The sequence below is a fragment of the Dasypus novemcinctus genome, chromosome 18 (assembly GCF_030445035.2).
Source record: "Dasypus novemcinctus isolate mDasNov1 chromosome 18, mDasNov1.1.hap2, whole genome shotgun sequence".
Taxonomy (NCBI): domain Eukaryota; kingdom Metazoa; phylum Chordata; class Mammalia; order Cingulata; family Dasypodidae; genus Dasypus; species Dasypus novemcinctus.
In genome coordinates this window covers 33,901,449-33,923,621 of record NC_080690.1, presented here as the reverse complement: position 1 = coordinate 33,923,621, position 22,173 = coordinate 33,901,449, and the positions used below count along the sequence as shown (strand labels likewise).

The 22,173-nt window shown below is 48.7% G+C and overlaps 1 protein-coding gene across 11 annotated transcripts in view; it reads left to right on the top strand.

The window, feature by feature from the left end:
- The first annotated feature begins 7,224 nt into the window (after positions 1–7,224).
- Positions 7,225–22,173, top strand: part of NLRC5 (NLR family CARD domain containing 5) — a 104,815-nt gene continuing 89,866 nt past the window's right edge. For 4 of the 11 annotated variants that reach the window (XR_011646290.1, XM_058279986.2, XM_058279975.2 and 1 more), the window contains exon 1: positions 7,236–7,354. The gene's annotated coding sequence lies outside the window, so the exon portion shown is untranslated. Of the gene's footprint in view, positions 7,355–9,940; positions 9,994–22,173 lie in introns of all 11 variants that reach the window. The other 7 variants (XM_058279978.2, XM_058279977.2, XM_058279979.2 and 4 more) reach the window with 6 other exon arrangements.

The following is a 22,173-nucleotide window of genomic DNA, read 5'->3' as shown; positions in this document are numbered from 1 at the left end:
TAGGACCTTTTGATTAGGTTGCTTCAGTTAAGGTGTGGCCCAGCGTGGGTCTTAATCCTCTTACTGGAGTACTTTATAAGAGAGTGAAATTCAGATGAAAAGGAAGTCATGGAAGCAAGAAGCTGAAAGCAATGAAACCTGAAAGAGAAGAGAGAGACAAGCAGACTCCAACTCGTGCCTTGTTCTATGACAAAGTAGTACAGGATCCCTGGTAGCCACTCTTTGGGCAGAATGAATTGCCTGATAATACCTTGGTTTGGACATTTTTCTCAGCCTCAAAACTGTAAGCTGGTAAGCTAATAAATTCCCACTGTAAGAGTCAACTCATTTTAGGTATATTGCTTTTGGCAGCTTTAGCAAACTAGAACACCCACCTAATCCACTTGACCTCATCTTAGCTAATAACATCTCCAAAGATCCTATGTACAAAGATGTTCACATTCACAGGAGTTGGGATTAGAGCTTAAACATGTCTTTTGGGGGGGACATGGTTTGATTCATTGCACCCGTATAGCACAGAGAGTAAAAGGAGAGACCAAGAGATTAGTCCAGAGCTGCAGGAAGAGTCCAGATGATGAAGGGGGCAAAGGCCACAGCTTTTCTTTATTTTTTTTTTAATTTTTAAAAAGATTTATTTATTTATTTATTTATTTATTTATTTATTTATTTATCCCCCCCTGCCCCCAGGTTGTCTGCTCTCTGTGTCTATTCCCTGTGTGTTCTTCTGTGACTGCTTCTATCCTTATCAGCGGCACCGGGAATCTGTGTTTCTTTTTGTTGTGTCATCTTGTTGTGTCACCTCTTTGTGTGTGTGCCTCCATTCTTGGGCAGGCTGCACATTCTTTTGCGCTGGGCGGCTCTCCTTACGGGGCACACTTCTTGTGCGTGGGGCTCCCCTATGCGGGGGACGCCCCTGCGTGGCAGGGCACTCCTTGTGTGCATCAGCACTGAGCATAGGCCAGCTCCAGGCCAAGGAGACTTGGGGTTTGAACCGTGGACCTTGCATGTGGTAGGCGGACGCCCTATCCATTGGGCCAAGTCTGCTTCCTCACAGCTTTTCTTTAAAGGCCAGAAGAGGTGGAGTGGTGTGCCCCTTCAGGTTTGGGGCAACCTGTGGGGAGGACACCATCTTCTGAGCGGGTCCCTTCCAAGCCCTCCCCTCTCAGGAGCTTTCTTCCTAGGCCTGTGTCTTTTCCTTTCTCAGGCCCCAAAGCCAGGGTGGCTTCATTGAGTATGTGCATTTCCGGGGTGTGGCCACCAGCTTTCCCAGTGCACTCAGATCATTGCTAAGACGTCCAGCCAGTCCCTGACTCTAACGTGGTAATTCCAGGCCTTGGGCTCTCAGCCTCCTGGGTGCTGCCACACCACCCAAGAGTGCTCCTTGAGGGGGCTGCAAACACCCGAGGTCCTGCCCGAATGCCCCAGTGACAATCTCAGGAGAGCTGGGCAGCCCTGGGCAGCTGCATCCTTACAAGGAAAGCTTCACCAAAAAAAGAGGTGAACAGGGAAGTCGCGTGGAGTCTTGCCCCTAGTGGACCCAGGCCACCTGGAACCCTTCACCAGAAGACCCCGGGGCTCTTTTCTGCTCCTGAAAGGGAGGTAAATGCATCCCCCAGCTTCCTCCCCCATCTTCAGGGAACGTTGCCCCTGCTCTGAGTCAGGGAGCCCTTACTGTCACTACACTGTCCCAGGAGCACATGTGACGGGTGGGGAAATGGAGTAGGGAAGGGAGAGGCTTGCCAGAAGAGGACCCACCTGCCGGACCCCTCCCCGAGTCGGAGCGTCTCCATTCCAGCTCAGGAGTTCTGACCCCGGGGCCTGGCAGACCAGGAAGTCCTCCCAGCCTGGATGGGGCTGTGGCCCCGCTCTGCCCGGATCTGTTCCACTGAGGAGGAAGGCTGTGCCTTTTGCTTCTTCCAGGGAGTAAACAAGGGATGTGCAAGCCAAGCTGGTGGGGGCAATCCTCCCCAGGGGCTGCTGACCCCGGGCGGGCGTTTGGGATCAGGATCGAGTGACTGGGAAGTGGGGGGAGGGGGGCCCTGGGCTTCAGACCTGGGTCTGATGATGAGTTTTGCTGTTCTGGACCCTTCTGTACTTCTGTTTGCTCACCTTTAAAAGGGGCTGATGGGATTGGGGAGAGGTTGTAGCTCAGTAGCTGAGCACCTGCTTTGCATGTATGAGGTCCAGAGTTCATTCCCTGGTACCTCCTGGGGAAAAAAAGACAACCGACAGGCTTTACGGGAGTTGGTTGAATGCAATTTGGGGAGCAGATGTAGCTCAGTGGTTGAGTGCCTGCTTCCCATGTACAAGGTCCCAGGTTTAATTCTCAGTACCTCTTTAAAAAAGGGGTGGGGTGTGACAGGAAGACTCCCAGGGGTGAGGATGGGTTCAGCCTAGAGGGAGTGTCAAGTGGCCAAGAGCAGGGGCTCTGGGGCTCCCTGCCTGGCTCCAAATCTCATCCACCTCCAGCTGTGTGGTCTTGGGAACATTAGTTAGCCTCACTGCCTCAGTTTTCTTACCTGTAAAAATGGGGGAGTTAAAGTTGCCATGCAGATGAAAGGAGTAAGCACAGGTGCCTAGCACAGTGTCTGGCACACCACAAGCACCCCACTAATCCCAGCTGTTGGTTCTCCTTCATGGAGGTGAGGTACTGGGCACAGAGGGCCCCACTTCACATGGGCCCCGCGTCCTGGCTCCCTCCTACTCTGCTCCCCAGCCCACCCCAGGTCCTTCTCTCTGCTGTGAGCCTCTCCTCTCACCCCCCCCCATTTCCTCCCAGAGAGTCCCAGAGTCCCTGTGATCCTACCCTCATAAAACCTGATTCACATCTCACTCAGATGAAGTGATTGCAACCTCTGAATTGATACCTTCTGCCAAAGAAAGAGCCACAGCAGGGGTGGACTCTCAGGCCACAGGCCAAGCTGAGCAGGGCTGGGGGGGTCTTGAGGAAGGGAGCTCTCCCAGCACTCTTCAGTGACCACCTACTTGCTGGCCTGGTCCCACCAGGCACAAAAGGGCACTGGGTTCAAGACCTCACTCTGCCTTGTGATTGTTGAGTGACCTTCAGCAAATCATCCAGACCTCAGTTTCTTTGTCTGCCAAGTGGGATAGTAAATCTTTGTCCTGCCTATATACTGGGGCTACTCAGGATGAAATGTGTCTTCAACCAGTCTGCACTGTGGTCATTTGTCCACATATTTTCCACTTCCCCACCCTTCCTGGAGCAGGCCCGTCCAGGACCTGAAGCTCACATCTTGATCTTAGGAAATAAACAATCCCTCCCATGCGTAGAGCTGCCAGACCTCATTCTCGCCCATTCCCCGCCATATCCGCAGTAGATGGTGGAGGCTGGGAACACCCAATTAGACAGATGAGGAAACTGAGGCCGGGGAGGTCAGGGCATGTCTCTGAGGCCACAAAACTAGAGGAATGGAATTGGGACTCATACACAAGCAATTCAACTGCAAAATCTAGGCCTTTCCAATGTGGATGGACCTTAAAAAACACTTACGTGAAAGAAGCTAGACGCAACAAGCCACTTCTTGTGTGATTCCATTTACATGAGATGTCAAGAGCAGGCAAATCCAGGGCAGGAAGCAGATTGATGGTGCCAGGAGCCGGGAAGGGAGAATGGGGAGGGCCTGCTTAATGGGGGCAGGGTTTCCTTTCGGGGTGGAGGAAAAAGTTCTGGAACTAGAGCCTGTAGCTAGCTGTACAATGTCGCAAGTGTACTTAATGCCACAGAACTGTACACTTTAAAATGATGATAATGCTAAGGTTTGTTATGTGTATTTTACCACAATGATAATTAAAAAGAAAAAAGACGCAGAGAACACTTTCCAAAGGCCAAGACAGCTACCTGGAGGACACTAGGGAAGGCGGCGCTAATAGGCTGGTTCCCTTCGCAGACCACCCACGTGAAATTCTCTTCAGTTCTCTGTTGGATCTTAGACCATTTGTCCCCTTCTCTTCTCCTCATTTCATGTAATATTCTTATCATGTGTGTTTTTTCTCCTTCTCCTTGTTCTTCTCTCTCTCTCTTTTTTTCCCCTTTTTTCCACTTTTACCGTTCTTCGCTCAGTTTTTCTTACAGTGTGCTTTTTGGTCTACTTTCTAGATGACTGGATCCAAATGTCAAAAATTACTCAAATTTAAACTTTTGCTTTGTAGTGACTGCACTGAACACCCAGAGAGAACCACAAAGCTGACCTTTTAAAGGGCGTGTAAACACCTGTGCTCCCCTCTTTGGTGGAGTCTCTTGAAATTCAGGTCCTTTAATGGAAACATTCTGCATTTGGAATAAATACTTTAGGAAAAAACAATAACAACAACAACAAAAAAAACCACGCCCTTCCCAGCCCCAATGGTGCCACACAATTTCTGGGTATCTGAGTTGGTCCGAGAAGGGGACAGCTTATCTCTCACAGACAGGCGGAACCTGGAGAAGGGGACCAAACTAGAAGGACGTTTCATAGGCTTCAGAGTCCCCAGCCCCAACCTCAGGTCATCAAATGCTCACTCCTGCTTTAGGTGGAGGTATTGCTATCAGTACCCCCATTTTATAGATGGCAACACTGAGGCTCAGAGAAGGAAAGGCACAATGTAGTACAGCCAGTGAGCTGGAGTGCCAGGATTTGACCCCAAGGGTGTCTGGCACTACTGGCTGGCTCCTTCTCTCTCTCTCAATCTATCTTTTTTTAAAGATTTATGTATTTTTTAAATTTCTCTCCCCCCCCCCCCCCCCGAGTTGTCTGCTCTCTGTCCATTCACTGTGTGTTCTTCTATGACCGCTTCTATCCTTATCAGCCGCACCGGGTCGTGCTGGGCGGCTCTCCTTGTGGGTGCACTCCTTGCACGTGGGGCTCCCCTACGCAGGGGACACCCCTGCATGTCACGGCACTCCTTGCGCGCATCAGCACTGCGCGTGGGCCAGCTCCACACGGGTCAAGGAGGCCGGGGGTTTGAACCACAGACCTCCCATGTGGTAGGTGGACGCCCTATCCATTGGGCCAAGTCCGCTTCCCTCAATCTATTTTTATTGGAGAAGTTGTGAACTTACAAAACAATCATGTACATGTGTGGAATTCCCACACAACACCCCTCCACTAACACCCTACCTTGTTGTGGAACATTTATTACAGATTATGAGCTAATGTCATCAGACTATTACCACTATGATCCATAACACACATTTGGTATATTTTTTCCATACCCCCCTATTATCAACAGAGTACATCTTTGGCATTGATGCAAGAGTATTACAGTATTGCTGTTAATTATAGTCTATTTTTACATTAATTGTATTTTCCCATGCTTCTCCACATTCCTACCACTTTGCAATAGTGACATACATTTGTTCTAGTCCATAGAAGGACATTCTTGTAATATTTGCAATAGTGATGTACATTTGTTCTCGTCCATAAAAGGACATTCTTGTAATATGTGTACTGTTCTTTTTTTTAAAGATTTATTTATTTATTTTGCTCCCCTTCTCCCCCACCCCGCCCCAGTTGTCTGTTCTCTGTGTCTATTTGCTGCATCTTCTTTGTCCACTTCTGTTGTTGTCAGTGGCATGGGAATCTGTGTTTCTTTTTGTTGCGTCTTCATGTTGTGTCAGCTCTCGGTGTGTGCAGCGCCATTCCTGGGCAGGCTACTCTTTCTTTTGCACTGGGCGGCTCTCCTTACGGGGCGCACTCCTTGTGTGTGGAGCTCCCTTACACAGGGGACACCCCTGCGTGGCGCAGCACTCCTTGCGCGCATGGGCCAGCTCCACACGGGTCAGGGAGGCCAGGGATTTGAACCGCGGACCTCCCATGTGGTAGACGGACGCCCTAACCACTGGGCCAAGTCCGCTTCCCTATGTGTACTGTTAACCACGATTCTCATCCACCTCTGGTTTCACTGTGTGATTCGGTCCCTAGATTATGCTCTAGCTTTCTTTCAATTGACATTTAGGTCCCTAGGCTACACTTTTCAGCCATTTATAAACCAGCTGTATTAGTTCTACACACTATAATGTGTTACCATCAACTCTATCCATTCACATACTTTTACTGTCATGTTAACTAAAACTTCTACATATACTAAGCATCACTACCCCTTCTCAGTCCCCCTCCTATTCCTAACAACCTATACTCTAGGTTTTAACTCCATGCATTTATTCTTCATATTTAGTTCATATTAGTGAGATCATGCATGCAATATTTGTCCTTTTGTGTCTGGCTTATTTCACTCAGCATAATGTCCTCAAGGTTCATCCATGCTATCATATGTGTCCCAGTTTCATTTCTTCTTAGAGCAGCCTAGTACTCCATCGTATGTATCCGCATTTTGTTTATCTAATGGCTGTCTCTTGACCATTACCCCACACCTGGCCTGGGAGGCAGGGAGCAGCGGTGGTCTGGGAGTGAAAGCTGTTCCACTGTGGGAATGGCCCGGGGAGCTGGGACTGACTCAGAGCCAGGAGGCCCTTCCTGGCAGGCAGCTCCATCCCCTAGAAGAGTATGTCCTCTGCAGGAGGAGGGGGGAACCCATGACCCGGGAGGGCGCAGGAAGCCAGGAGGCAGAAGTGGAGCTCTGAACACGTGGTTGGACTGGGGGCCTCTCACCACCGCCCTGACCCCTCCGGGGGGCTCCACCTCCCCTTCTTTCTGCCCCCTCCAGGCTCACTTCCCTTGCCTCCCCTGTTGCTCCTTGTCTTCCTCCTCCTGCCTGTACCTAGCGGTGCGACTTGGCCAAGTTTCTTTACCTTCTCCCTCTCTGAGTCTCAGTTTGCGCCTCTGTAAAATGGGGTAATACCTGCATCCGCCTCTTATGGTTACGGTGAGGATGAGCCGAGACAACTGCATCTGTGTAAAGAGTTGGGCCAGTTCGTGGCACCTGTTGTCTGCATTTCCTCCTCCTCCCCTCGCCTCCTGAGAGCACCCCAGCCAGGAGTCACGACTCCAGGGCTCTAGTTTCCTCTTTCTGATAGTCGTCATCTCCCCCTTCCCACCCCGCTAGTCTCCCAGGAGGTAGTCGGAGGTGGACCCCACGCGGGGGGTCTGCCGGGGCCACCCTGCCTCCCCGCGCGCCTGGGCGCCTCGCCTGAGCCTCAGTCTCGTGTCCCCGCGGGGTGACCGACCCCGCGCACCGCGGCGGGTCCCTGCGCGGAGCGCCTGGGCGGCGCGCGCCAGCGGATGCCCCCGGCCCCGCCCCTGCCGCGCCCTCCCGGGGCCGCGCTGTGCAGACACCTCGCGCCACGTGATTTCTCGGCAGCAGCGGCGGGTTCCAGGCACCAGCCGGCGGCTGGGGTTGCCTGCTTTCAGTTTCGGGCAGAGCGCGGCGGTGCGCGGCGGTGCGAGGAGCGCAGCCGGTGAGTGCGGGCGCGCCGCGGGGCGGGCTGGGGCAAGGGGCACCGCGAAGCTCCGCGTTCAGATCCCGGGCGGGGCAGGTAGAAGGCGCTGCCAGAGGGTCCCCGAGCAGGAGGACGGGCGGCTGGATGACCCGAAGGCTGGCCAGGCGGACGGCTGGGAGGATGGATGAATGGTGGTCGGGGGGGCAGAGGGGGACCGCGGCCGGGACAGCACGCAGCCTACAGCCTGGGGAGTGCGGGGGATGTCCCCAGGGGACGGCAGGTCCGGGGCGCCCAGGCTAGGGAGCGGCGCCTGGCTGTGCCACCCCCGACCTGCCACCTCCCGATGCGACCCCTTTTTAGTTTTTCAACTTTTAAGTGCTTGTTTAAGGGCCCCCCAAGCCACACTATTATGCAGCATTCAACTTTTTAACCTAAAACAAACAATGAATCTTTCAATTATAGAAAATTTCAAACATACACAAAAGTAGGTTGAGCCGTATGAGTTTGCTGTTTCTGATCTGTCCAGTCCCGTGTGTCCCCCCCTCAGCTTCAACAGTCAGCTCAAGGCGGGTCGGGGTTCATCTCCACGCGGCCCCCCCCCCCCACTGCCATTATTTTGAAACAAAGGAAAACATCGTGGTCTCTCAACTGAAATATTTCGGAATGTGCTGAGATAAGGAGTCCTTAAAAAATATATAACCACCATACCATTAAAATATCTTAAACGTTTTAACAATAATTCCCCAATGTCAAATCTCCACAGACGATTTCTAATGAGTATTCAAACTTCCTAAGTATTACCGGAATACGTGGGTTTGGATTGGTTACTTGCCTTTTTCACTTCCATGAGGTTTTTAGGACCTGGAGTTCGCTGGGCTGGCCAAGGGGGCACCTTTTGTATCCATTTTATAAGTTGGGGTTTTCAAGTTTCCTTTCTTAAGTCCTGATGTTCTGCTACTCAGAAAGGCAGGTCCCAGCCTTGGAAGACACGGAGGTGGCAGGAGGTGGGCTCGACCCGGGCCAGTACCCGGGACCTCGTCTTTCCAGACCACCTTTCCCTCCCTCTAAGGGAGAAAAACTGAAAAGCACCAGACAACAGAGGGAGAGGTCAAGCTGACAGTTTCAGACTCCCGAAATGCTCTCCTTAGACCTTGATGAACGGTAGCCCTGGCTGCCCATTGGTCATGCCCACCTGCCTTGCCTCTGAAAGCACAGCAGGAGGCAGGCTGGCACCTGCCGGGGGAGTCACACAGACCACAGCGCCCAGCACCTTAAATTTGCTGGGTGACCTTGGATTAGCCATGCCATCGCTCAGATCCTCAGTTTCCTCATCTGTAAAATGGGGATAAGACATCCTTCAGAGGGTGTTCATGGATTAGATGAGAGGTGCTGGGTCAACCTTAAAGCACCACACAGGAGTAAGGAGAGACGCACCCTGTGGAGGACAGGCCTGCCCTGGGCGGGAAAGCTCTTTGAAAGAGTTTCACAAAATGCTTAACCTTATTCCTGGGTCAGATACAGAGGTGTCCATATGTTTGCAGCACCAGGCCAGCCTCTCCCCCCTTGTCCCCAACACGTTATCCCCTTCCCCTCTGAGGAAAATTCCACAAAACTTCTTAGGATGCCTTTTGCCATCCTAGCTTCTCTCCTCTGCCTTCCATTCAGAGATGGACTAAGGATTAAGCAAATTAACTCAAGTGCAGACTCTTTGAAGACAAAGAGTTTGTCTTTGTCAAGTGTGACTTTTTATAGGGTTCTGATGAGGCAAGCTATTGTTTTCTTCGCTGCACCTTTTTTCTTTTGAGTGTTGGCTGGTGGCCCAAAGTCAATGGCCCCCAAAGTCTACATTGGCTGAAACAGTCCTTAGAGGAAACACCCAGATGATTTGAAAGTGGAAGAAAAAAATAAGAAAGCTCCATCACTCTGGCATTGGTGCCAGCTATCTGGAGAAGGGAAGGCTTTTGGGCCCCTCAGACCACCCGCTGCCCCTAAAACCAGGCTCGTGTTTGCTTAGAGGTGGGATCTGACTTCTCAGAGCCTCAGTTTTCTCACCTGCATCTCACCTGCCATGCCTTCTGAGGTTTCCTGAACCCTTGAGAGCTGGTTAACGTCACCGAGGACCTCTAGTCTGTCCCCTAGGGAAGCCCCGAATGTCCTCAAGGTCGCCGTGGAGCTGGAGAGTAGGGTGGGTGTGAGCTCAGTTCTCCTGGCCACCTCTGCCCCCAGACTCTTCTTTTGCTCTGTGGTCTTCCTCTCACCTGGTTGATCAGATCATGAAACCAACCTGTGCCCTGGGCTGGGAGATGGGAAGCTGGGGAAACCTGAGTCCACTCAGCCCTCCTACCGTTTCCAAGTTAGCTCTCTTGGAAGAGGCAGGATGGATGAGAGGTGGGATGGCTCCATTCCATCCCATGAACCACTCCAACATCTTCCCATACATTCCCAGACACAGAGCCAGAGTGTGAGATCAATGTATTCGTACTTGACTTCTATTACCAATTTGGTTGACTTCTGGTCGTTTTTCAATGTGTGTAGTATATTCATATATATTTGAGTATACTAAGTTTCCTTTCTTAAGTCCTGGTGTTCTTCTGATTCAAAAAGGCAGGTCCCAGCCTCTGAAGACGTAGAGGTGGCAGGAGGTGGGCTCGAGGCAGGTCAGTACCCGGGGTCTCGTCCCTCCATACCACCTTAAATATATCTATATCTATATATCTATATCTATATCTATATATTTAATGGAATCACATAAAAACAAATGTGGAATCATGCTTTTTAAGCTTAATTATGTATAATAGAATTGTATACTAAAGGAGAATTAAATGTTCTCCTACAATATTAATTTGAAACTGTTTTAAGTTTCAGTAGCTATACATATATATAGCATAAAATGTAAAAGATACAAAAAGATATATAGTGAGAAGAAAGTCTCCCTCTCTCCCCTGTCACCCAGCCACCCAATTACCCTCCATGAAGGCAATCAATGTTAGGTTTTTCTGTCTACTTCCAAAGATAGTCTACATAGGTCTTCACAAATGCAGATATATATAAATATATATATATATATATAATGTATGTGTGTATATACACACATTATATATATATATATTCCCACCCCACTCCATACACACAAATGGTTGTATATTATATGTAATGTTCTCTGTCTTGTTTTTCGTACATAATGTAATTTGGAAACCTTTCCACATTGAACAAATTAGCTGCTCCTTTCCCTTTATCTTTTTAACTGCTACATAGTATTTCATTGTATGATGGTTCCATAATTGATTTAACTACTGATGGATGTTTAGGTCATTTCCTGGCTCTTGCTATTCCAAATTACAAAGTGTTGCAATGACTATTCTCGTACAAACATCATTTCTGCATATGTGGAAGCAAATTTTTAAGAAAAATATCCAGGAATGGATTTTCAAGGTCAAGGGGAATGTGCAGTTTGGGCTTTGATAATTATAAGCAAATCACTCTCCTTAAATGCTGTACTAATTTTTGTTCCCACCAGCCATGGGTGACCTATGCTTGCTTCTCACACCCTCCCCAACACCATGTGTTATCAAATTTTTCCATATCTGCAAATTTGGGAAATGAATAATGTCTTTTTTGCATTTCTCCTATTATGAATGAGTTTGAACATCTTTTCTGATACTTAAGAGCCCTATAGTTTCTTTTCCAAAAAAAGTCTGTCCATCTCCTTTGCCCATTTTTTTAATGCATACATTTTTAAAAAATATTTATTATTTATTTATTTCTCTCCCCTCTGCCCCCAGTTGTCTACCCTCCGTGTCCATTCGCTGTGTGCTCCTCTGTGTCCGCCTGCATTCTTGTCAGCGGCACCTGGAATCTATGTCTCTTTCTGTTGCGACATCTTGCTGTGTCAGCTTTCTGTGTGTGTGGCGCCATTCTTGGGCAGGCTGCACCTTTTTTGCGCTGGGCGGCTCTCCCTACAGGGCGCACGCACCGCGCGTGGGGCTCCTCCATGCGGGGGACACCCCTGCATGACACGGCACTCCCTGTGGGTACCAGCACCACGCGTGGGCCAGCCCACCACACGGGTCAGGAGGCCCCAGGTTCGAATCTTGGACCTCCCATGTGGTAGGCGAGTGCCCCATCCGTTGGGCCAAATCCCTAATGCATACATTTTTAAAAATCTTTTTGAATTATACAATATGTTATACAGTATACTTGGTTCATAGTAATGCAATCATACAATATTTGTCCTTTTGTGTCTGGCTTGCTTCATTCAACATAATGTCCTCCAGGTTCATCCGTGTTTTCACAAGATTCATGACTTAATTTCTTCTTACAACTGTGTGTTCCATTGTGTGAATACATCACAGTTTGTTGATCCATTCATCCATTGATGGACACCTGGGTTGTATCCAACTTTTGGCAATCATAAATAACACCACTATGAACATAGGTGTATAGATGTCTACTTATGTCACTGCTCCCAGTTCTTCTGGGTATATATCCAGCAGGGTATTACAGGGTCACTTGGCAAACCTATATTCAACTTCTTTAGAAACTGCCAAACAGTCCTCCACAGTGGCTGTACCATTCTGCATTCCCACCAATGGAGAATAAGTGTTCCTATCTCTCCACATCCTCTCCAACACTTGCGGTTCTCTGTCTTTTTAATAGTGGCCATTCTGATAGGTATGAAATGATATCTCATTGTAGTTTTGATTTGCACTTCCCTAATTATTAGTGATGGTGAGCATTTTTTCATGTGTTTTTTTGCCATTTGTATTTCTTCTTTGGACAAATACCTATTCAAGTCTTTTGCTCATTTTAAAATTGGGTTGTTTGTCTTTTTTATTGTTGAGTTGTAACATATCTTTATATAACCTGGATATTAAACCCTTATCAGACATGCAGTCTCCAAATATTTTCTCCCATTGAGTCGACTGCCTTCTCACCCTTTTAATTAAGTCCTGTCAGGTGCAAAAGTGTTTAATTTTGAGGAGGTCCCATTTATCTATTTTTTATTTTGTTGCATGTACTTCGGGTGAAAGGTCCAAGAAACCACCACCTACTACAAGGTCTTAAAGATGTTTCCCTACATCATCTTCTGGGAGTTTCATAGTCCTGGCTTTCCTATTTAGGTCTTTGATCCTTTTTGAGTTGATTCCTGTGTGGGGAGTGAGATAGGGTCCTCTTTCATTCTTTTGGTTATAGATACCAGTTCTCCCAGCACCATTTTTTGAAGAGACTGTTTTGTCCCATTAACATGGACTTAGCAGGTTTGTTAAAAACCAGTTGGCTGTACAGGTGAGGGTTTATTTCTGGATGCCCATTTTTCTGTTATGAGGTTGTTGGTCTTTTTCACGTTGAGCTGTAACAGTGCTTTACTTATTAAGGACAGCAGCTCTTTGTAATATGAATTTGATGTCATTTTAGAAGAAAGAGGAGAAATTTATTTAAAGTCTGCTGTGTTCACAACTGCTTCCTGTGAGTGAATTATTTCTGTGTAATTTAAAGAAGAGCGGGACCTAGAGCAAGAGTCCTTGGCCATTACAACCTCCCAAGCCCTCCCCAAGAATTCCCAGCCCTCGTGGGGAGGCTGGCGCCTGGTCTAGGTCATGGCGTTGCAGATGGATTGATGCCCAGTGGGTCTTCTCTGTGTCAGGGAAGGTAGGACTGTCCCCACCCACACCCAGACCTGAGGGTGTGCAGATGTCCTTGTAGCTAGAGCTTTGCTTTGTTCTGTTTCGGTTGATTCTTAAAGTGGCCTTCTAAGGGGATCTAGAGTTTTGTTTTTCAAGTGTTGGAGACAGTGTTGCTAAATTTCTCTCCATAAAGAGGGTTCACTGGTATAGTCCAGCCTGAGCCCCCACCTCATTCTGCGGGAAGCCCAGCCCTCCTCTGGCTGGAGGGATGGAGCCTGTACCAGGACCAAACCCCGGCTCTGTGCCAGCCTTAGCAGATCCCTTCCGCTCCTCAGGGCAAGCAGAGGGAGGATTCAGTCGGTGGGGAGGTGGGGAGGTGGGGAGCTGGTACTCTGAGGCATTCGGATCGCTGCATGTTTCAAGAGAGCAACAGCTTGCTCTTTGGTGTCTCGTAGTAGTCTTTCCCCTGAGTTCTGGACGGTTTCCTGGGCATTTCTGCCCCTTCTTAGAAAGGACAGGTCAGTGTTGCCTGAAGTAAAGACTCTTTCTGATGTCAGAGAGGCCCCGGGAGGTCTTGGAGAAAGACCTCAACCGAGGGTAGGAAGATTCTTGACATACTTCTGAAGAAGAATTCAATACTGGTCAGGTGACAGCAAGGGAATTTAATGCAAAGCGAAAGTTCACACTCAAGATGGGAGTGCGGGGTGCAGGTGAGGGGTGCCTGCGGGGAGAGGGCTCCGCCATCCCCCCTCCACGTGAATGAGGACCTGTGAGTTCCAACATCCTTACTGGTTCTGCCTTTTACAAAAGAGAGGTTGAAAACAACAATTTAGTGGGAACTCTTCAGGGGAGGAGTCACCAAGGGTGTTGTGGTCAGGTGATGGGTGGGCCTCCCGTCATCTGGTATCTGCCTGCACCAGGCCTGCGGAGATGCGTCTTGACAGCCATTAGGGCCTTAGGGCCGCCTGGCAATTCCCCTCGCTCTCCTCCCCGCTGGGGTGTCTCCCTTTCCTACCTCAGTAGCTGCAGGAGTCAGCAAGAGGATTTTTAGGAGGTGCATGGAAGGAAATAAAGTGGAAGAGCTGTTGTCTTTTTGGTCCTCTTTACTGCTTCCTGCCTGGTCAAGGAGACAGTCCCAGGTCTTTGCTCAGGAGTCTGAAGGTCTCTCACAGGCGCTCATCTCCATTTCAGCAGAGAAGAGGGCAGCGCTCAGAGCCTGGGGCAGGCAGCAGGACTCACCCACGGCGCAATGTTACTTTGTTTTTGTTTTCCTTGTGTTTCTTTATTGGGTAACTCTCAGTTCATTGCAAATAATACTGAAAAAAAAAAAAGTTAAATAAAATGAGAGGATTTCAAGAAAAAAAATTAAGGAAATAATACTCCAATGCTCATATAAGGCAAAACGTGGGTAAAAAGTCTTGAAAATTATACTCCTATCCCTAAAGGGTAAGACGTTGGGGGAGCTTCATGCTTCTGCGATGTAAAACTTCCCCAGTGAGTGCAGAGTGCATTTTTAAGCGGAAGAATTATGAAGATATATTAAAGTGATCATTTATTTTTAATTTTTATATTAATTTTTTATTGTGAAATAGTTTCAAACATGAAGACATTTGCAAAAATAATACAAAATCCAGAGAAGTCCAAAATAACCCCTTGTCCAGATACCCAGATCAGCCAACTTTTAACATTTTGTCATATTTGCCCTGTAATCCTATCTCTATCTATCTATCTATCTGTCTGTCTGTCTGTCTGTCTGTCTGTCTATCTATCTATCTATCTATCTATCTGTCTATATATCTATCTATCATCTATCTCTTTTCTAAACATGTGAGTAGATTGTGTCCATCATGCTTTGTGAACACCTAATGCTTCCATGGACGTTTTCTAAGAATGAGGATATTCACTTATGTAACCACCTTAAGTGCAGTTACCAAGTTCAAGAAATTTAACATTGATATAAAGTTTGCGGTCTATATTCCAACTTTTTCATGTGTCTTTTGGGCATGTTCTCCTCAATTGTTCTCTCTGTTTAAATTGTGGAAATACATATACAACATAAACTTACTCATTTCAACTCCCAAGCATCCCGTTGACTGGGGTTCATCGCATTCAGTGTTGTGCCGCCGTCAACACCATCCGTTACCAGGACTTTCCCATCACCCAAACAGAAACCCTCCACCCATTATGCAATAACTCCCCTTCCGCCTCCTCCCACACCCCATACCCTGCACTCTACTTCCTGTCTCTAGCAATTTGCATGTTCTAGCTATTTCAAATAAGTGGAATCATACAATATCTGTCCCTTTGTGTCTGACTTATTTCACTCAACATGATGTCTTTAAGGTTGATCCATGCCACAGCAAGTATCAGAACTTCTTTCTTTTTTTTTCTTTTTCCTATTTTCATTCCTTTTTAAGGCTGAATAATATTCCATTGTGTGAATATACCACATTTTCTTTCTCCATTCATCTGCTATTGGGCATTTGGGTTGCTTCCACCTTTTGGCAATTGTGAACAAAGTTGCCTTGAACGTTGGCATACAAATGTCTGTTTGAGTCCCTGCTTTCAATTTTTTGGGGTATATACCTAGAAGTGGGTTATATGGTAATGCTATGTTTAACTTTCTCAGGGACTGTGGAACTGTTTTCCAGAGCAGCTGTACCATTTTACCTTCCCACCAACAATGTACTAGGGTTTCTCTTTCTCCACATCCCTGTCAGCACTTGTTACTTTCCATTTTTTAAATAATTGCCATTCTAATGGGTGTGAACTGGTAGCTCATTGTGGTTTTGATTTGCCTTTCCCTATTGGCTAATGATATAAGGATTTTTTTCATGTGTTTATTGGCCATTTGTGTTTCTTTGGAGAAATGTATATTCAAGTCCTTTGCCCATTTTTAAGTTGGGTTATTTGTTGCCAAGGTGTTGGAGTTCTGCAACTTGGATGATAAACCTTTATCAAATATATGGTTTCCAAATATTTTCTCCCATTTTCTTGGTTATCTTTTCTTGTTCTTGAAAATGTCCTTTGATGCACAAAAGTTTTTAGTTTGATGAAGTCCTATTTATCTATTTTTTCTTTTGTTGCTTATGCTTTTGGTATAAAGTCTAAGAATCGTGCAGAATATAAGGTCCTGAAGATATTTCCCTATGCTTTTTTATAAGAGTTTTATTGGTTTAGTTCTTATATTTAGGCCATTGATCTGTTTTGAGTTAATTTTTTATATGGTGTGAGGTAGCAGTCCACTTTCATTCTTTCATAAGTGGATATCCAGTTTTCCCAGCACCATTAATTAAAGAACCTATTCTTTCCCCACTGAGTGGACTTGGTACCCTTGTCAAAAACGAATTGGCCATGGACATGTGGGTTTAGTTTTGTACTCTCTGTTGTCAGTTGGTCTATATGTCTGTCCTTGTGCCAAGAACAGACATATAGATTTTTAATTTTTTTTATTATGTAGTTTTGTAATAAGTTTTTTTTATTTTACTCCACTTTTTACTTACACCCCTGCCCCCCTTGTTGATTGCACTCGCTGTCTGCTCTCAGCTCTCCGCAGCGGCACGGGCCAGCTTGCCTCCATCAGTATATCCCAGGAATCAAACCCAAGGCCTCCCATGTGGTAGACGGGAGCCCAATCACCTGAGCCACCTCCACCTCTCTGTAATAAATTGTTAAAAAGTGGCAAGCACGGGACCTCTAATTTTCTTCTTTTTCAAGGTCTTTTTGGCTATCTGGGTTCTCTTACCCTTCCATATGAATTTGATGATTAGCTTTTCCATTTTTGTGACAAAGGCTGTTAGAATTTATATTAGGATTGTGTTAAATTGGTAAATTGCTTTGGGTAGTATTGATATTAAAGATATTAAGTCTTCCAATCCATACCCATGGAATATCATTCCATTTACTTAGGTCTTCTGATCAGTTAGTTTTGAAAGAAGATCACTTGTTGAAGTCAGTATCATGTTTTCGTTAGTAAAAAGCCTCTTGTTAGGTTTCAAGTCCCTGCTTTGCTTCTTGACCTCTTAGAGCCGTTTTGTCATCTGTAAAATGGAAGAAACACTGGTCGATTGAGGATCCAGTGAGGAAGTGCAGGTGGGATGCCCAGTTGTGCTGAGAACTCACTCTGTAAGAGTTAGCCTCCGCGGCTTAGACAGCACGTCCTGCATTGTACACATTTTGTGTGCTTTCATATCTCCATTCCCCTTGGTGACTTCTGCGGTACACCTGAAACTACCACTCACAGTTACAGACGAGGACACCATGGTACAGAGAGATTAAGAAACTTTCCCAACACCTATCAGTAGGAGTTGACATCAGGATTTGAACCCAGGCCTCCTGACCCCAGAGGCTCTTTTACCAGCTCCACCAATCCCTGCAAGATAACACGTGTAGGAACTATTAACCCTGATTAACGTGCAAGCAAATGGTGGCCCTGAGATGGCAGGCACTTGCCTGGTGTCATCCAGCAATCATACGGGGCTCTGGGACTCAGAACCGAGGCTCCGGCCCCCTCCCCTCTCCCTCAGCCTTTGTCCGGCCTCTGTGTTGTGTATCTGGGCACTGTCAGCCAGGATGGGAAGGAGCAGTTCAGATAGCCCACCCTGGAAGCAAAATTTCCCGTTAAACTTCAAAGGATCCAGCTTCCTGATCACTGATCTTCTGCCTTCTATCACTTTACAATAATTTATTCATTTGAGGCCACACAAGGAGCCCATTATTAAATCCTCCTTGTGAAAAATTAAATCCCTTATTCAAAAGGCTAAAAATCTCCTTTACTCACTACTTTCAGCCCCATTCCCATCCCTTCCCCTGAGGTAGCCACTGTTTGGTGTATCACCTTCCAGAACTTTATCTCAGCCATAGCATAATAAAAATAATAATGCTTAAAGAGGGCTGACTAACAGCTGGGCACTGTTTTAAGGGCTTTTCGTGCTTAACTCATTTGAGCCCTGTGAGGTAGGTAGGTTATTACCCCATTTTTTGAATGGCAACCCTGAGGCTCAGAGAGGCTATGTAACTTGCCCAACACCACACAGTCTGCAAATGGTGGAAAGGTCAGTAGCCAAACCCACACAGCCTGGCTCTGAATCTCTAAGCTATATGTATAAAGTCATGCTATTATATACCTGTAGAAACAAATTTATAGCATTGATGTTTCGTTTATGTGTATTTTTAAATTGTGGCAAATACACATAAAATTTACCATGTTAACCATTTTAAAGTATACAGTTCAGTGGCATTTAGTACACAGTGTTGTGCAACCACCACCTCTAGTTCTAGAACATTTTAATCACCCCAAAAGGAAATCCCAAACCCAATCGCCTCTTCTCTCAGCCCTTGGCAAACACTAATCTCCTTTCCTTCTCTGTGGATTTGCCTATTCTGGACATTTCACATAAATGGACTCATACACATGTGACTTTGATGTCTGGCTTCTTTCACTTGTTTCACTTGTTTGTGTGTATTTTTAAGACAGGGTATCATATTGTGTATATCATTTTATATATATATATAAACCATGGTGGCTTGTTTAGTCACTGATGCGTCTCGAAGACCCTGTCATGTTAACACGTGATCAGTCTCCTTCATCCCCATCACCCCAGAGTGCAGTTACACCGATTTTATTGATGGATATCCAGGTTGTTCAAATGCTGCTGCAGACCTTCCCCTATCAAGGGTCTGCCAAGAATCCCAGGCTGTGTGGCTTTCCAAGGTTGGTGCCAAGAAGCCCAGTTGTTGAGCCACAGGGTGCACAGAGGGCGTCACTGCCAACGTGCCCTTCAAATCACGTTGCCGGCTGTGAACCTGAGCTGCTGCAGCCTGGCCTTCCCTCCTTCATGCTTGTGCTCTCTTATCCAGAAACCGTTGCCCAAAGCAGCACAAGTTCCCACTGGGATCCTCAGCCATGCCCCTGCCCCCTGGGAGGGGATTTCCAAACCTTAGCTTTATTTTTAGTCTGCTGTGGGCAAGCTGAGCCCTGGCCTGGGCAGAAGGGGCTGGCAGAGCCGCAGAGCTGGGGGATGAGGTGTCAAGGAGAAGGCCAAAGGTACCGGCGGCCTCCCCGCCCCAGCGAGGGGGCAGGGCTGAGCGTCAGCTCCCAGGAAGCACCCTCAGGGTCTCCATCTGAAGGCGTCCCCGTCCCAGGGCCTTTGGGTGGGCAGAGGGCAAGGTTCGCCGCTTCTGGCTGGCTGGAGAAGCAGGGTGCCAGGTTCAAGGGCACGAGGAGCTGGACTCTTTCCAGTGGGAGTGGAGGGCGAGGTGTCCTCCCCTTGGGACAAGGGCCTAAACTTGTCTGAACTTGTCTGAAGCCTAGGGGGCTTCCAAAGGGTCCCGCTGACTGTGGCCCACCCCAGAGATGGTGCTTTAAATGGCCTGGAGCGTGGTCAGTTGGGAACGACCGGCCTGGAGGATCCCGGGAAGGGCCTTCTGAGGGCTGCGGGATGAATGGGAGGCTTTCCTGTCATGGTCTCGCCAGCCGCCAGCCACTTCCTGGCGGTGCTGGGCTCAAACTGCGAGGACGGAGAGGAGAGGCAGGGCTACTCACTCAGAACTGCTGTCTGAGCCGGGCTGGGGCACATCGGAAGACCCCAGGGGCCCGTTGGTGGACAGCCTGAGCCCCGAGAGCAGGAGGACGGCGGGGCGAGGGGGCCAGATTCCCAGGTTTCCAGTGAGGAGGTGACAGAGGCCTGCGGGATTTGCGCAAGGACCACGCGGCCCTGACCCAAGGCCCCAGAGCCTTCCCGAGAGGGCTGAGAGCGCAAGGGGGGTTTGTTCAATGCGCGGCTCTGTAACTCAAGCTGGCGGCTTGCGAGGGTGCCCTCTCTGGCTTCCTCGTCTGTGGAGCAGGCCCCTCCTGGAGAGCTGACGGAGGAATAAATGAGGCGATGGCTGAGAAGGTGCTTTTTTTCCCCTTCCCCTCCCCCTCCCTGCTGTTTTTGCTGCCTGCGTCCATTCGCTGTGTCATCTTCTGGATCTATTTCTCCTTCTGTCTTTTCTTCTCGTCTTTCTCCTCTAGGATTCACTGGGATTTGATCCTGGGGACCACTGATGTGGAGAGAGGTTCCCTGTCAATTGCGCCACCTCATTCCTGGTCTCTGCTGCCCTTCACCTTGACCCTCCCCTTCGTCTCTCTTTTGTTGCATCATCATCTTGGTGCGTGACTCGCTTATGCGGGCACTGGCTCACCACATGGGCACTGGCTCACTGCGCAGGCACTGGCTCCTTGTGTGGGCACTCAGCTCGCCACATGGGCACTGGCTTGCTGTGCGGGCACACTGTCTCTAGTTTTTCACCAGGAGGTCCCAGGGATCGAACCCAGACCCTCCCATATGGCAGGTGGAAGCCTTATCACTTGAGCCACATCCACTTCCCTGTGCATGTGCCTTTGAAATCCTGCCAGGTCCTGTCCTAATGAGGGGGCAATAAAGATAAGGGATTTCAAAGGAAACAGTCACCCCCACATCACCATGGCTCCAGAACTGTGCTCTGCCCGCCAGTGGCTGAGGGAAGACATGGCTCCTATTCAGTGGAGTGCAGATCTGAGGGGGCTCAGGAAAAGCTGGTGATTCTTGGGGTAGGGCCGTGTTGGCATCCCCAGCAAGGAACCTCTGGGCCAGTTGTGGCCCTGCCTTTGCTGGTGTTCCAGCAAGCGCTTCCCCTCTCAGACCTCAGCTTTCCCATCTGTAAAATCACGCTGGCCTGGACCCCACAGCCAGGGCTCCTCAGCTCTGTCACCCTTGGCATCCAGGCTCAGCATCCTCCAAAGCCACCTACTGTCATCATCCATCCTCAGGGGAAGGCGAGGGCTCTGGGTCCCTGTGGCCACCTCTGCAGGGCTGGGCCTGGAGGGTTCTGAGAGGCAAGAGGGCCTAGGTGGGCACTGGATCCCCACCCCCCACCCCAGGGACTGACCTGTCAACCTGGTCCTCGGGCACAGACTTGAGCAGCTCTTTACCTTGGGGTGTTTTTGTCCACGTATCTGTCGTCGCTGTCCTGACCAGCTGCCACTGCCTTTCTTACCACTCTGGAATTAGCATTCGCCTTTTTCCTTCTGTCCATCCACGGTCCTGACCTCCCTTCTCCCGCCCGGCAGAACTGGGGTCTGCCAGCGCCACGGGGACAGGGCATCTGCGCTCCCATGGACACTTCTCTCCTGCATCCCCTGATCTTCCCAGACAGCCCCAGAAAGCAGGTAAAGCAGGTGGCGTCCCTGGTACAGGTGAGGAAACTGAGGTCTGGCAAACCAGAGGACTGGTCAGCTCCTCTTTCTCCTCTTCCACCCAGCTTCATGGGCTCCCCCTTAACCCAAGCCTTGAGAGTCGGGAAGAGGGAGGAAGCTTAGGAACGGTGGCCAGAAGTCTGTAACTCACCCATCCCCTCCCCTTCATCCATCCCCTCCTTCTACCCTCAAGGAAATGGTGCTAACTGCAGCAATGGCTAACATATTGAACTTTTATGGCATGCCAGGTGGTTTGTCAAGGATGTCACATAGCAACCCTGCCAGTAGATATTATTATTACTCCCCTCCAGAAGAAGTTGCTGGTGGCTTCCAACCCATATCCCCTTAATTAACTGGTGTACACACCCCCGAGCCATTTTGTGTGTTGGCTGCCAACATCTGCACACTTCTCCAACAGACTGCCCTTGGCTGGCCCAGCCATGCCTGGGACATTATGCCTCCCTCCCCACCCCCACCCAGGGCATGACCCGTAGCCAGTGGCTGGCTGGTGCCAGGGCGTAACTGCCCAGCCCCACCCCTGCCCCCACCTTTGGGCAGGACAAACTCTGTGTTACCATTCACCCTCCAGAGTTCTCCGTGGGTGAGACCAAAGCTAGACTTCTCCTGAAACCTCAACCTTGTCTTGCTTCTTCCCCCACCCAAGCTTGCTTCCCTTACCTCCTCGATTAATTGCTTTTACAAAAGTCCCTGTCTTGGGCTCTGCTTCTAGGAACCTGCTCTAGAGCATCACCAGTTTACAGGTGAGAACACTGAGATACCAAAAGACTACATAACTTGACCCTAGGCACACAGGCTGGTAACCAACCAACTCATAGAGACTCGAACACAGGGCTCTGATGCCAGGGCATTTGCTTTTATTCAAAACCGGGTGCTTCCCTGCCCTGGAGGTGTCCCCAGCCCTCCAGGTATTCCTGGGCTGCCAAGGGAGGCAGGCAGACCAATAGGAAACAGCAGTGCAGAGTGTAAGACCTGCG